Source organism: Dermochelys coriacea, chromosome 2, assembly GCF_009764565.3.
Source record: "Dermochelys coriacea isolate rDerCor1 chromosome 2, rDerCor1.pri.v4, whole genome shotgun sequence".
In the NCBI taxonomy this organism is placed as follows: Eukaryota; Metazoa; Chordata; order Testudines; family Dermochelyidae; genus Dermochelys; species Dermochelys coriacea.
In genome coordinates, this window is record NC_050069.1 from 216094750 (window position 1) to 216109845 (window position 15096).

General features: G+C 42.7%; 1 protein-coding gene across 1 annotated transcript in view; it reads left to right on the forward strand.

The window, feature by feature from the left end:
* Positions 1-446: 446 nt before the first annotated feature.
* Positions 447-15096, forward strand: part of DGKB (diacylglycerol kinase beta) — a 519697-nt gene continuing 505047 nt past the window's right edge. Inside the window, 2 exon segments of the mRNA XM_038392537.2 lie at positions 447-1289; positions 1961-2090. The gene's annotated coding sequence lies outside the window, so the exon portion shown is untranslated.

Sequence of the window (15096 nt, forward strand, 5' to 3'; positions counted from 1 at the left end):
CCACGCTAACCCCTCCCCCCCCCCGCCCCGCCCGCCTCAGGGCCCCCACGCTAACCCCTCCCCCCCCCCCGCCCGCCCGCCTTAGGGCCCCCACGCTAACCCCGCCCCCCCCCCCCGCCCGCCCGCCTTAGGGCCCCCACGCTAACCCCTCCCCCCCCCGCCCGCCCGCCTTAGGGCCCCCACGCTAACCCCTCCCCCCCCCGCCCGCCCGCCCGCCTTAGGGCCCCCACGCTAACCCCTCCCCCCGCCCGCCCGCCCGCCTTAGGGCCCCCACGCTAACCCCTCCCCCCCCCCGCCCGCCCGCCTTAGGGCCCCCACGCTAACCCCTCCCCCCCCCCGCCCGCCCGCCTTAGGGCCCCCACGCTAACCCCTCCCCCCCCGCCCGCCCGCCCGCCTGCCTTAGGGCCCCCCGCCCGGGGCTGCACGCAGACGCGCAGCCCCGCTGAGATGCCCGGCGAGAGGCACCGACACACACGCGCAGCCCCGTGCGCGGCGCCAGTCCGCGGGCTCTACCTCGGGGAGGGGAGCCCGGCACGGGGCTCATTGCCGCCGCCTCCGCCGCCGCCGGGAGCAGAGCGACAGCCCCCCCGCGGGCAGAATCGGTGAAGTTTAGGTGAGTGCTGCCCAGGCAGCCGCCGCCGCCCTCACCTGGGGGAGGGGACTGAGCAGCTGCTACCGCCGCCGCCTCCTCACTGGCAGCGGCGGCGTTGGGCGGAGTCCTTCCCGCATCTCCTCCTAAGGAGACCCAGCCCGCAGGAGACGCCGGGGCTGGGGCTGGGGCTCGCCCGGCCGCCGAGCAGCGCGGGAGGAGACACGCCGCTGCTGGCCAGCGGGTACCGCCGCTTTGCTGGTGCCGGGCTGGCGCTGAGCAATCCCTGGGCTTTATTGGGAGCTTCTGTGGGAGACCCTCCCCCTTACCAAAGGGCGTGGGGGTTTTGCGGGTACAAAGCCCGCATACAACGCCAGGGCAGGGCTTGGGGGTGGCCTCTCCCCGGGACGAGAGCGGCGCAGTGAAGGTGCGCGGTTAACTGGACAGGTCGGCCCATCTCCAGCCGGGGCTGGCAGAGAAGCTGCGGTTAGCAGTTGTTCTGGAGGCCGGTGTTGTGCTGTTTCAGGGGGGAGCCAGGTTAGGGGCTCTGCTGCCGCAGCCTGCGAAAGGGGTGACGGTGGCGGAGACTGTGTATTTGCAATGAGCCCCCAAGGGGGCGATCCGATGCTGCTGCTCTCTGCTGCGCTGATCCCCCTCTCCGTCCAGAGCTGCACGTTTGCCCGTTCTGCATCGCACTGCAGTAAGTTAGCAAATCACCGGGCGCTTAGATTGATTGATTGCAGTCTTGAAAGCTTAGCTGAGAGGAATATGTGTGTGTATACATGGGAGGGGTTGGGGAGAAAGTTGTAGCAGCCATGAGTGCATGGGATGTTTCATGATTCAGTAATCTTCAGTTAGTTCCTACTTAACGTCAAGTCCATTTGTCTCGCTGACCTGTATCTTTTTTGTTCATGCCACAGTAAATGTCATGTTGCCTGTTGGCTTTTCATCAATTGTTTGATTCAGTAAACTTGGCCTCTTAAGCATTCAGTGTGACTAATAGAGAAGGGAGTGGATGAAACAAAACATGCCACTGGAAACTTGAACTGCCAAGGGCCATCTCCTGAAACTTTCTGTTGAGGTGGCAGCCTGTGTATCTAAATGGCTTTCCAAGAAGGAAATCAAAAATATTGCAATGTTGTTGTATTTTGCCTAAAATTTCACATGTCTGAGGCCAACTTATTTACCGTTCGTTCATGTTTTACAAAGTCCAGTTGTGCTTTGATTCATTTTGTTGCATGAAAGAAGTGTGAAGTTTTTTTTAAATGTCAGAAGTGTTCACATTAAATTTCTGATAAGTGCACCTTTTTTGAGGTGGATTAGGGATTCCTCAGAACATTACATAATGAATATTCTTCCTCTTGCAAACAGGCAGTCTTTGAGTTCCTCTGGTAATAATTCTCATGGAGACTGTTTTATAGAGGAAAACCAATGACCTTTTGCAGTATTGGAAGAAAGGAGACGTATTAGTCATCTTGAAAAAAAAAAACAATTTTAACAGGTTAGTATAGCTTCCAAAAGCCAACATTGTAAAAATATGTCAGCAAAAAGAAAAGGCATGGCAACAGAATGAAAAGAGGTAGCAATATTTCCACAAGTGAGGGGGGAGGCAGACAGGGGCTGAGATGGGGGAAGCCATAACTCAAAACCCAGCTTTTTTAAAAAGAAATGCCACACTCCGGTTGAGGTTTAATAACCTATTTTTCCCCTCCCTGTTTTGTTTTTTAAATGGATTTTTTTTCATATGCAAAAACCACACGATTACCATTGTCTCTGAAAATTCTAGGAAGTGCTGTAGGTTCCAAGGAGTGCCTTAGATCTAAGTGAAAAATATGCCTGGACCCCTCGCAGGCTTTGCAGATTAAATGAGTGTGTGTGTGTGTGTGTGTGTGTGTGTGTGCGAGAGAGAGAGAGAGAAATGACAATCCAGAAATACTGCATCATGTGTTAAAAGGATAGGATGTACAGAAGGACAGCAGCTTCTAAGTGCACCTTAGTTGACATCCAGAAGCAGAATCTCTTACAGGATTGTCATGATGTCCCATGTTCATTTGTGGGGGAGGAACAACAGGGACATGCAAAATAACAGCTGTTTATCAGGAAATGCAAGTCCTCAAACAATGCTTTATTAGGGGTCTAAAATGGAGAGGGGGTAAACTTTCCTCCCTTCCCCCTCAAGTTTTAAATATTTTGGGCCAAGATCTAGTAACCCATTTGGAATTAGTAGGATTGCATGCATCTACCAGAATACAGATTCTTTTATTTGTCTGGGAGGAGGAAATATGTGCAGGATGCTACTTGCAGAGGCTGTTTCATAAGCTAATAGAATATGATATTTGCAGTGTTGTTGTAGCTGTGTTGGCCCCAGGATGTTTGAGAGAACTGGTGGTGAAGTAATGTTGGGTCAGTATTAATACCTAGATGGATAGATAAATAGCTTTTTAAGAGTTTAAACAATCTGTGAGTAGCAAAGCTATTACAGATTAAAGTATATTGTGTGGTTTTATTATGTACAAGGATTTTTGTACCACCACTCCTATGAGGCAAAATGTCATCCATATGGTCCCTTTTTAGGATGCAGGTGGACACTCTTGACAATTGCTGAGATTACTAGAGGAGGAATGAATAGAATAGTGAAACAGCTGTAGGAGTCTCTAAGGTGCCACAAGTACTCCTTTTCTTTTAGCTGTAAGAGAGCTGCTAGAGCAGCATGTGGACAAAGCAGGAAGTAGATTTGATTGATGTCTTTACAAACAAATTTATAATAGGCTGACTAAGGCTATGGTAGTAAGACAACACTGTTGAAAACTTTCAAGACGGTCAGCTAGGTGACAGAACTGGATTTGTGCTTACATTGTAGCATCTGTAAATGCTTTTGAATTTGCCTTTTAAAACAAACTATACTCTTGCAATCAAATTTTTTGAAATCAAATAACTAGAGGGAAGCTTGTTTGAATGTTAGTATAACATTCATTTCCTCTTTGAATTGGCATGACCTTTATAGTGCATTGGTGTGTGAAATATACATTCTCCCCACACATAATTTTAACAGGTCTGTTTTTAGCAGGCATTATTTCTGGCATTTTCTCTGTTTTTATAATTTAAATTTGTCACACAGAACATATTTTTATAATGAAAGCTATGCACATATTGTATCTCCCTATCCTTTGTTATTCCTTGGTCTGCTGTGTCTACTCTATGGCCAGTTGTTCCCTGCTGTTTCCACAAGTGGAAGAGAGCAAGCAGGATATGTACAGGGAGAGGAGAGGGATGTGGTATCTATGGACAATTCTTGCTCAGTGGTATGCTGTCCAGAAGCATAGGAAACTCAGACAAGTTCCACGGATGGGAACGGGATGGAATTCAGACCCGTTCCCTCACTGTGATATGCCATCCCCCTGAAAGGCAGTGTGGAGAGTGACAACATTTGGGGGACATGGTAGGAATATGCCTCCCTGGTGGATAGGAGGCAGTTCAGAGGCACAGACCTCTGGTGGCCTCTTGAGATTGATTGGTTTTAGAGTCAAACCCCTTCTCTGTTCCACTAAACTCTGCTCCCATTCTCAGTGGGGATAATCACTATCTCCTCTCTTCAAAAAGAAAAGCAGCAATGGAACTTGCATAATGACAGGTTTCAGAGTAGCAGCCGTGTTAGTCTGTATTCGCAAAAAGAAAAGGAGTACTTGTGGCACCTTACAGACTAACAAATTTATTAGAGCATAAGCTTTCCTTTTCTTTTAGCAATGGAACTGATTCTCTTCAGCCTTGTGAAAAAAATGTGTACCTGTGCAAAGTAGTCTAAAGTGCTACGTAGTCATAATGCCAGCAATTTATATATACATTGTACTTTTAGTAGTAAATTACGACACAAGATGAAAGGCAGTGGAGAAAAATTGTAGTCCCTTTTGCAGGAAAATCACAATTGTAGGATGGCTTGGTTCTTTAGTTGTAAGCTCTTTAGGGTTGGGAACTTTCTTCTATTTGTTGTAATGCTCCAGGAATACCTGTGGTGGTATATATTATTATTTTATTAATAACCTGGAGTTTTCTCGTTATAATTCTCTACACACCATAAAAAAAATTCTTTGTAGTAACATAGCTCTTCAGCGCAGTAATTTTTCTATACAATGGTTGGCATGGTATGATAGCTTTCTACCGGGACAAACCAATTAATAATGCTGTTAAAAAGTTTAGAAACTTTTTTAAAGTTATTTTACATGTGTTCTCACTTTTATACTCTGATAGGGAGAAAAAGCCACTCAGAAAATTCATATATTTGGCATTGGAACTGTTATTGCTAATTAGTCTAATTTTACCTATTTTTTTTAACACCATTGTTGATGGTTTAATTATGCAGTGATGAAAATAAATGATTTGTTGAAGATAAATGATTTAACATAATACTATCAGCCAGGCTTGCTGACTACACTATCTACTCATTTTTAAAGGAATATATACAGTGTGCATGCTTTTTAAAATCCATATTTAATAGTTCTAAATCATCAAATAAAACAGGTTTATACAATCTAAAACATTTTCCTCCTTTAATTATTTTTTGCCTTTACATGAAGATAATGGAGGCTTTGTCTGAGTAATGCTTGCAATATTGGGCCTGAGGGATGTGTTTTTTCTTTAGTTACTTTGACACACATTTGAAATTTTAATGAATGTAAGCACTTTGTGGTTGCTTAATTATTCTGTGACTGACCCATTAGTAGCAGTTTGGGATGAAAATAAACAACTTGTGACACCATTGCGCTGTCCTAAACTTTTTGGGGAAAAAAGAGAGAATTTACAAACATATCTGTCACTTTAGTGTTACTAATTAGAGTTCTAGTTGATGTAATTCAGTAACTTCCTCCACCCCACATAAATGTTCTTCTGTTTTAAATAGTGTTTCTATTATTTAATAAACTAGACATTTTTGAAAAATGTCATCCCGGTAAACTTTTTTGTGTTTAAAACATTTTTGTGCCACAAATGTCAGTTTCTCTGTGTTTCTCAGTTTCTCAGTATTGATCCTTTTGAATTTCATGCAACTTCATAAGAAGCAGAAATGACATTTTCTGTATATAATAGCAGAGGGATTTTCTGTCCTTCTCCTCTCCCCAGTTATTTTCAAATTTTATAAAAACATATTTTTCTTGAAGCTTTTCAGCTTCATTTGAGGATTTTTTTTGACAATATTTTTTCTTTTTGTAGTAATAGTTTTTGTGTGTTTAATAGAAAGTTCTGAAGAAGCTGTATGAATATTGTCAGGTTGTTATCAAAATTGTTAGGAGTTTTTGGTATCTATATTTTATTCCACCTGACAATTTTTGGCAAAAATAAGACTATAAATTAGACTTGAAAGAAAAAAAATGACTGATCTATTTAAACACAAAAGAGTTTGTGCCTCATTTTGATCGGAGTTTCCAAAAGCTCAAATTCCAATCTTAATCATTTTCTCCTCCTTCTGTACTGAAAAGGGTATGACTTTACAGTGTATCTGCATAATAATTACAGGAGAACCTCAGAGTTATGAACACCTCGGGAATGAAGATTGTTTGTCATTCTGAACAAAATGTTATGGTGGTTGTTTCAAAATTTTACAACTGAGCATTAACTTAATACAGCTTTGAAACTTTACTATGCAGAAGAAAAATGCTGCTTTCCCTTTATTTATTTATGTATTTATTTTTAGTAGTTTACATTTAACACAGCACTGAACTGTATTTGCGTTTTTTTTTTTTTTTTTTTTTTTTTTTTTTTTTTTTTGGTCTATAATGCTGTTTTATTGTGTGCTTCCGGTTCCAAATGAGGTGTGTAGATGACTGGTCAGTTCATAACTCTGAGGTTCTACTGTAAGCTTGTAATGTTGGCTATGAAAGTAGTCAGACTGAAATGTATGCAGGTTTCTTGCAGATAAGGCTGGAAGCTTTGTGTATGTACTTAAAAATTGGATTTCATAATTATGCAATCTCCATGAAACAGAAGGGGAAATTGACTTGAGGTTAGTGGACTAGTTTCATGATACATGGGCAATGCTGGCACTTATTGTCATGTAGATCATTTAGTCCAGGGGTTCTCAAACTGGGGACCCCTTAGGGGGTCACGAGCTGCCAGCCTCCACCTCAAATCCCCCTTCACCTCCAGCATTTATAATGGTGTTAAATATATATAAATGTGTTTTTAATTTATGGGAGGGGGTCGCACTCAGAGGCTTGCTATGTGAAAGGGGTCATCAGTACAAAAGTTTGAGAACCACTGATTTAGTCGGAGCCCATGTTCATTTGTCCCACTAATGAGCAGTTATGTGCATGAGTAGACTCACTGGATGTAATCCCAGCCCCACTGAAAACATTGTGAGTTTTACTATTGTCTTTAATGGGACTACTTGTATGATCAACAGTTAATCAATGCGAGTAAGGGGTTCACAGTCTGGCTTTTAAAGAGGGACTAGTACAACAGGAGTAAGAGACAAAAAAAAAATCATTGCACATGTCCAAAGTAATTTCCCCCCAAAGTATATATTATGCTTTCCGCATTACACACTGTGGACCATCCGCCATGGAAAAACTGCTCCATTTCCCAGTTATTTCTCTTGTGTGAGTTTATGAAGTATTCTGTTGCAATGGTGATTTATACAGGGAACAGAATGTGAAGGAAGCTTAGCAGGATTGTGCAATCCTGATCATATCATATAGCCTTTACCATCTAAATAATTTAATGCCAAAGGAAACTGACCAATGCAAGTCATTTTCCCTCTACCACAAATGTATAAGCCTTTAGGTGTTCAAGAGTTGTCTTGTGAAATTGGCAAGAGTCTTCAGGACTTTTCATCTTCAAGGCTCAGAATGGGCTTCAGGGATCCATTATGGGGAGGCATCCCTGGGGAAGAGTAGAGTCAAGAGACACAGAATGCAGGATTCAGGTTGACTAATGGCTGTCTCTAGTTGACCTCTGCTGCTACTTGTGTTTGTATTACAGCAGTGATTTGAGGTATCACATAACATTAACAAAGGCCTCAATCCTGTGTGCATGTGAGTAACCATATTGAACACTAAGGGACTACTCAAATAAGTAAAGTTTCGTGTGTGCTCATGTGCTTGCAGGATGGGGGCCATAGCATGATAGTGCGCTAATTTCAAACACTAGGGACAGGGAATGGCAGGAGAGCAATACCTGTGGCAAGCCATGCACTGAGGCAGCTCAGCCCTCAAAGAATCACAACAAGATGGTGGCAGTCTTTCCAGGACCTTTCTGTGAAAGGAGAAAAGTCTGTTTCCATACCTCTGGGACCTAAAAGTGGGGGCCATGAGTTAGCACAACAAGACTATAACATTCCAGGGTGCAGTCCAGACCAATGAAGGGTTGTGTGCAATCTTGGGTGCCTTACAATACATTGCTGCTGTAGGTCCCAACCTGGGCTCCTCATAAACAGCCAAACAGAATGCAGGTCACACCCTGAGTGTCTTTTGTATAGCTTCAACCTGCTAGCACACTCCAGTCACACTTCCACTAGCCTTTGTTACCAGTTGCAGCGGGACCCCAACACACTCCCAGCCCTGGATTTTCCTCAGAAAATGTGTTCTGTGCTGTACAGCCCTCTTCTGTAAAGTGATATCGGAGGTTCATTGCTCCTGTAAGGTGTCAATGTACAACAGTTTGCTACTTTATTTGGAGTTACCAAACAATTCAGTTTAAACACAATACTGAATTAGTTTTGATTAACGTTTACTTAACTACAAGCAACAGGTTTTAAGTGATACAAGTATAAGGCATTAAAATCAGAAATGGTTACAAGAGAAATAAAGAGTAAATGCATTTAACTTAACAAGACTTAACTAGACTTGGTTCAAGGTAAAATCCTTACTACATGTTCCCAGCAACAGAACTGACCAAATTCTCAAGTCAGAGGCCCTCCCAAAGTCCAACTCTTTGTTTTCTTTGTAAGGTGAAAGAGAGAAAACCTGAGATGTTTTTGCTCCTCCCTTTTATGGTTTGGTTACTCTTTGAAATGCATTTTCCTGAGGATTACTCCTATATAAAGCACCTTCCAGCTGTGAGGATGAAGCCATGGGGTCTCCTGATGAGAGGTTCCATGTTATTGTTTGTTAAAATGCAAATTGATCTGTTCCTGCCCCTCTCTGCTGCCAAAGAATGGCCACTTGACCAATGACTGCCAATCAACTTTGACACGTGGCTAGAAGTGTCAGTTTATCTTTTGTCTTGAGAAATTGGTTAACCCATTCCCCAGACTTGTCTCTTAAACACATTTTAGTCATAACTTCAGTTTATGATAATAACTTTATATACTTTGCTCTTATGTGCATTTCACCATGATATTAATGACCAGTGAGTTATTAATTTTCAAATGATACCTCACAAGGCATATTTTGTACAAAGATTATTACAATGTGTAGGGTGTGAATATAAGGGTACAGTGAGTCACCGCTACCCAGTCAATCCTCATGGGCTCCTCTTGTTTACCTGGAATTCCTTGCCTCCCCATTCCAATGCTTACCTGTCTCCTGCCAACTTTTTGTCAAGCAGAAGAGAAAGCAATATTGTGATTGCAGAATAGAAGGACATTTTAAAACAGAGCAGAAAAAGGGAGGGACAGAAAGTAAGAAATAAGAGCAAAGAAGATAGATGGATAGGGAGGAAAATATGCCATCATGTGCCAGCAATGCCCCTCTGCCATGTACATTGGCCAAACTGGACAGTCTCTACGCAAAAGAATGAATGGACACAAATCAGACGTCAAGAATTATAACATTCAAAAACCAGTTGGAGAACACTTGAATCTCTCTGGTCACTCGATCACAGACCTAAGAGTGGCTATACTTCAACAAAAAAGCTTCAGAAACAGACTCCAAGGAGAGACTGCTGAATTGGAATTAATTTGCAAACTGGATACAATTAACTTAGGCTTGAATAGAGACTGGGAATGGATGAGTCATTACACAAAGTAAAACTATTTCCCCATGGTATTTCTCCCTCCCACCCCACCCCCCACTGTTCCTCTGATATTCTTGTTAACTGCTGGAATTAGCCTACCTGCTTGTCACCATGAAAGGTTTTCCTCCTTCCCCCCCCTGCTGTTGGTGATGGCTTATCTTAAGTGATCACTCTCCTTACAGTGTGTATGATAAACCCATTGTTTCATGTTCTCTGTGTGTGTATATAAATCTCTCCTCTGTTTTTTCCACCAAATGCATCGGATGAAGTGAGCTGTAGCTCACGGAAGCTTATGCTCTAATAAATTTGTTAGTCTCTAAGGTGCCACAAGTACTCCTTTTCTTTTTGCGAATACAGACTAACACGGCTGCTACTCTGAAAAAAATTAAAAATGGAGTTTACAAATCAGAGATGGGGAAGAGATGCAGAAAAAGAAGTAAAAAGGAAAGGTAGAAATAATAGTTAATGTTCTATGCTTATGGAAAATAGATTTTAAAGAGATGACACCAATAGGCTTCTATAGAAATCTAATGAGGTTTTACAAAAATGAAATATTAAAAGTTGATTCCTCTTCTTTCCTTGCACCGCAGACACTTGACCACATTTTTGCTTTTAATTGTTTTTTAACATTGTGGATGGAGCAATTAAGTTGAATTGGTGGTGGTTCAATAGTTAAAATTTGTCACAGACTTCAAAATATAATGAATGATCTTCATAACTAGAAAAATCTGGGAGAATCCAAATCCTAATAATACATACAATACATTTTCAAGCATTATTAAAAATGAATGAAGTAAAAATCTCTTATAAAAATAGAGTAAATTTTCATCTGACTTAATTATTAGCCATAGAAAATGTGAACACCTTTTAAAAAAATTGCCTTTACAAAATAAGTACTTTGTCAGACATTTCCATTTTTTGTTAAAATGTATTTTATTAAAAAGTTTCTCCATGCCTTAGTTCCATCTCAATAAAAGATACTCAAAGTATTTTATTAGAACAAAAATTAAAACCCTTTTATAATGTTCTGAAATATTGGATTTACTCTATTAAGCTTCAGTCCACCAAGAGTTACTCAGTTATTTTACATAATATTATTTCTTTATTATTTACATCCTAAATAAAATGAAAATAAACATGGCAGTGAGCAGACATATTAATTTTATATGATATGTCTGAAAATGAGTGCATTGAATGCAGCATTACTATAATTTCATCTTAATCGGTAGAAAACCAGCTGTCCTAGAGATGTGGGGACTTTTTATCCCTACCTGATTTTTCAAAGCAGACACAGAAGGAATTAACCCTCCTTCCCTTAGCAGTTGCATGGCTGCTTTGTAAGATATTTTACAGATTCTATAACTTTGTGCACTATGTAATTGTAATGATAAAATCTTCATATCATGGCTACAGTACTATTCCTAAGAACTCTTTCAGAACAAAAATAAACAGGTTTGAGAGATCCCAGGAATGCTTGCAAAGCACAATAGATGTTCTGGGGATTAAACAATGTTTGCACATTGCAGGGCCCCCAGTCCTCAGGATTAGTGGAATGTACTAACTACTCCCGAAAGAAGGCACTATGGAAAATGGTAAAACACAATGGAAAGAATTGGAAGCTCCCAATAATTCTCATGGCCTTAAGATTGGCTCCAGTGAGCCATGGATATACCCCTTCTTTGCCACAATGGGAAGAAATATGAGGAGCCTGCAGCAGGGGAGGCTGGGTACAGAAATCCCAGATGAATGGTAGTATAGAGTGCTGAACAACCAGTGGATACAGTGTGCTTATTGTTTAACAACATGAAATGAGTACTCAGTGTTGGATGCTTGAAAAAGAAGTAAAACACTATAATCAGTTGTGAAATTATCTGTCTCTGAAAAATCACTAAGAACTTTGTACCAAAGACTGAAACCTCTCCATATTTTGTAATTTAGTTGGGGCATCCAGAGACTACAAAAGGAGCTCATGTGGTTAATTGTATGACCAGTCAAGATACTTTTCTAGCTCAGTTTGTGTTATACAACATACTAGTAAACTTTGGAGGTTTTTACTTGTTGCGGTTGGTGATGAGAAAAATAATCTTGATGGATGACCCAATATTTCCAGTTGTATTTCTAATGCACAAGAGGAAATTCTAGCCTTGTTACCAAGAATTTCTGTGAATTCGTACTTAGGTTGGATGAACATAAGGTCACAGGCATGTCTTTTGTCTTTTGACAGAAAGAAAAAAGGATTTGTTGAACCTTAGAAACAGACTTGTTCTACTTAGGTCTACATTAGTGCGACAAAGAATAACTAATAGTGTCTAAAGCTTTTTTTGGTTGTAACAGTTGGCATACATGTGGATTGCATTCATAGATTAGGTTGTTATTCTACAGAGGGAATCCAGACCTTTGCAGTAGATATTCTTATATACATATGTGCTGTGATGATGCTTTTGTACAATGTAGGTACTGTTTCCTCTTAAAATTTAAGTTCTTTATTTTTTGTGTTAAATCAGAGCCTTAACTCTAACTCTTAACTTTAATTTTAAAGATTGGTATCATTGTGGGGAGAAAATCTTCTCAGCAAATAGCTGTCATTTAGTAAAACGCTCTCTCTGCTTCTTACCTTCTTGCAAAGTGGAGCTAGTTTGGCCAAACATGTCCCACAGCAATGATACTAAAGACATGGCTGGTCAGATCTGAACACGTAGTCCTCCTGGATACTCACCCCTTTGATGACCAAAATGGGTGAAAACAGAAATTGATTGGCTCCTGTGCCAACAACACTATTCCCAATGTAGCTCATGAATGGCGTTGAAGTGGTTTGGATCAAAAATCAGGGATTCTATTGGACTCTAAACTTCAATAGTTGTGTTAGGCTGCAGTTATTTGTCCTTACTCTTAGTACTGTCTCATCCCCTTGTAACAGCCATGTTTTGCAACTTTTGATACATTTTAGAAATATGTATAACTATAAAAAGGCTTGTTGTTTTCATTAGAGGGGCTGATAGTGTAAATTGTACATTAATTGCTATGGTTATTCAGAAAAAAATGCACATCTAAATTTTAAGTGATTGAATATGTAACATTTGTGGGGATTGTAAGTAGAAAGAAGACGCATGGGACCTTTCAAAATGATGATTTATAATATGAATGTCAACAAAAATGACATTTTAAAAAAAGGTACTTTTCTACTGCATTAATTATTGATTATAAGGTATATTGGGACTTGTGTTCGCTCTAAGCTGTGTGGTTTGGCAGCCACCGTACGTCTCTGGCAGTATGTGTTCAGGTGCCCCTCCCCCCGCTGCTATGCAGTCATGTCGCTACGGCCCTCTGCCTTGAAGCCCCTGGCCAGCTGCTCCTGGGACCCTCCTGCTGGTTGTGCAGAGTGGCGGGGGGGAGGAGGGGGAAGTGCTGATGTCAGGGTGTCCCCGTCCTCCTATACCCTATCTCTTTGGGAGACAGGGCTCAGGAGCAGGAGAGCTGCTGGGTCTGAGGTCTGAATGAGCCTTCCAGGCAGTGAGTGAGAGTGCGTTAAAGAGAAAATGCATGGCTGTAATTTTATTCTTTCAAAGTGTGTTTTAGTTTTTTGACTGGTGTATGCATTTTCATATTTTTTTATTTCTCTTACACTTAAATTTAATTCTTTGAGTTCTAAAATGCCTAACCTGTCCTGGCTGGAGTAATTATCCCTATCGTAACTTTTTAAAAATAGATATTATATCTAGGTTTTTTTGTGTCTACTAGTGGCGCACATCCAAATATTGCCTCGGTGCACATAACAAAATTCATTCCGCACATGGATGGAAAAAATTAGAGGGGACTGTGATTGGGACATCAGTAAACATGGCACTTTACAAAGATGGAGTTCAAGTCTACCGCCTTTACTTACATTATTGTTGTACTATGCAAGTAGTCCCATTGATTTTAGTGAGGCTAATGGTGGGGAAAGGTTTTAGTTAATCACAGAATATCAATATTGGAAGGGACCTCAGGAGGTCATCTAGTCCAACCCCCTGCTCAAAGCAGGACCAATCCCCAACTAAATCATCCCAGCCAGGGCTTTGTCAAGCCTGACCTTTAAAAGCATCTAAGGAAGCAGATTCCACCACCTCCCAAGGTAACACATTCCAGTGCTTCACCACCCTTCTAGTGAAATGGTTTTTCCTAATATCCAACCTAAACCTCACCCACTGCAACTTAAGACCATTACTCCTCGTTCTGTCATCTGCTACAACTGAGAACAGTCTAGATCAGGGGCGGGCAAACTTTTTGGCCTGAAGGCCACATTGGGTTTCTGAAATCTTATGGAGGGCCGGTTAGGGGAGGCTGTGCCTCCCCAAACAACCAGGCATGGCCCAGCCCCTGACCCCTATCCGACCCACCCTGCTTCTTGCCCCCTGATGGCTCCCTGGGGACCTCTGCCCCATCAACTCCCCTAGCTCTGTCGCCGACCTCCCCCAGACCTCCTGCCCCATCCAACCCCCCCTCTGCTTCCTGACTGCCCCCCTGCGACCCCTGCCCCATCCAACCACCTCTTCTCCCTGACTGCCCCCAGACCCTCTGCCCCTAACTGTCCCCCACCGCCCCATCCAACCCCTCCTCTCCTTCCTGACTGCCCTCCCATTCAAGCCCCCTGTTCCCTCCCTTCTGACCACCCTCCCCCCCGAACTTGCCTGCCCTTTATCCAACTCTCCCGCTCCCTGCCCCCTTACTGCATTGCCTGGAGCACTGGTGGTTGGCAGTGCGGCTGTACCAGGACAGGCAGCCATGCCGCGTAGCACAGAGCACCGGGTCAGGCCGCGGCTCTGCAGCTGTGCTGCCCTAGGAGCTTGCTGCCCAACCACCCAGAGCATTGTGCAGGGGGCATGGCGAGGTGAGGCTGTGGGGGAGGAAGGACATCAGAGGAGGGCGGGGCAGGGACTAGCCTCCCAGCCCAGGAACTCAGAGGCCGGACAGGATGGTCCCACGGGCCGGATGTGGCCCATGGGTCATAGTTTGCCCATCTCTGGTCTAGATCCATCCTCTTTGGAACCCCCTTTCATGTTGTTGAAAGCAGCTCTCAAATCCCCCCTCATTCTTCTCTTCTGCAGACTAAATAATTCCAGTTCCCTCAGCCTCTCCTCATAAGTCATGTGCTACAGCCTCCTAATCATTTTTGTTGCCCTTCGCTGGACACTTTCCAATTTTTCCACATCCCTCTTGTAGTGTGGGGTCCAAAACTGGACACAGTACTCCAGATGAGGCTTCACCAATGCCGAATAGAGCAGAATGATCATGTCCCTCGGTCTGCTGGCAATGCTCCTATTTATATAGCCCAAAATGCCGTTAGCCTTCTTGGCAACAAGGGCACACTGTTGACTCATATCCGGCTTCTCATCCACTGTAACCCCTAGATCCTTTTCTGAAGAACTGCTGCCTAGCCGCTTGGTCCCAAGTCTGTAGTAGTGCATGGGATTGTTCCATCCTAAGTGCGGGACTCTGCACTTGTCCTTGTTGAACCTCATCAGATTCCTTTTGGCCCAATCCTCTAATTTGTCTAGGTCCCTCTGTATCCGATCCCTACCCTCCAG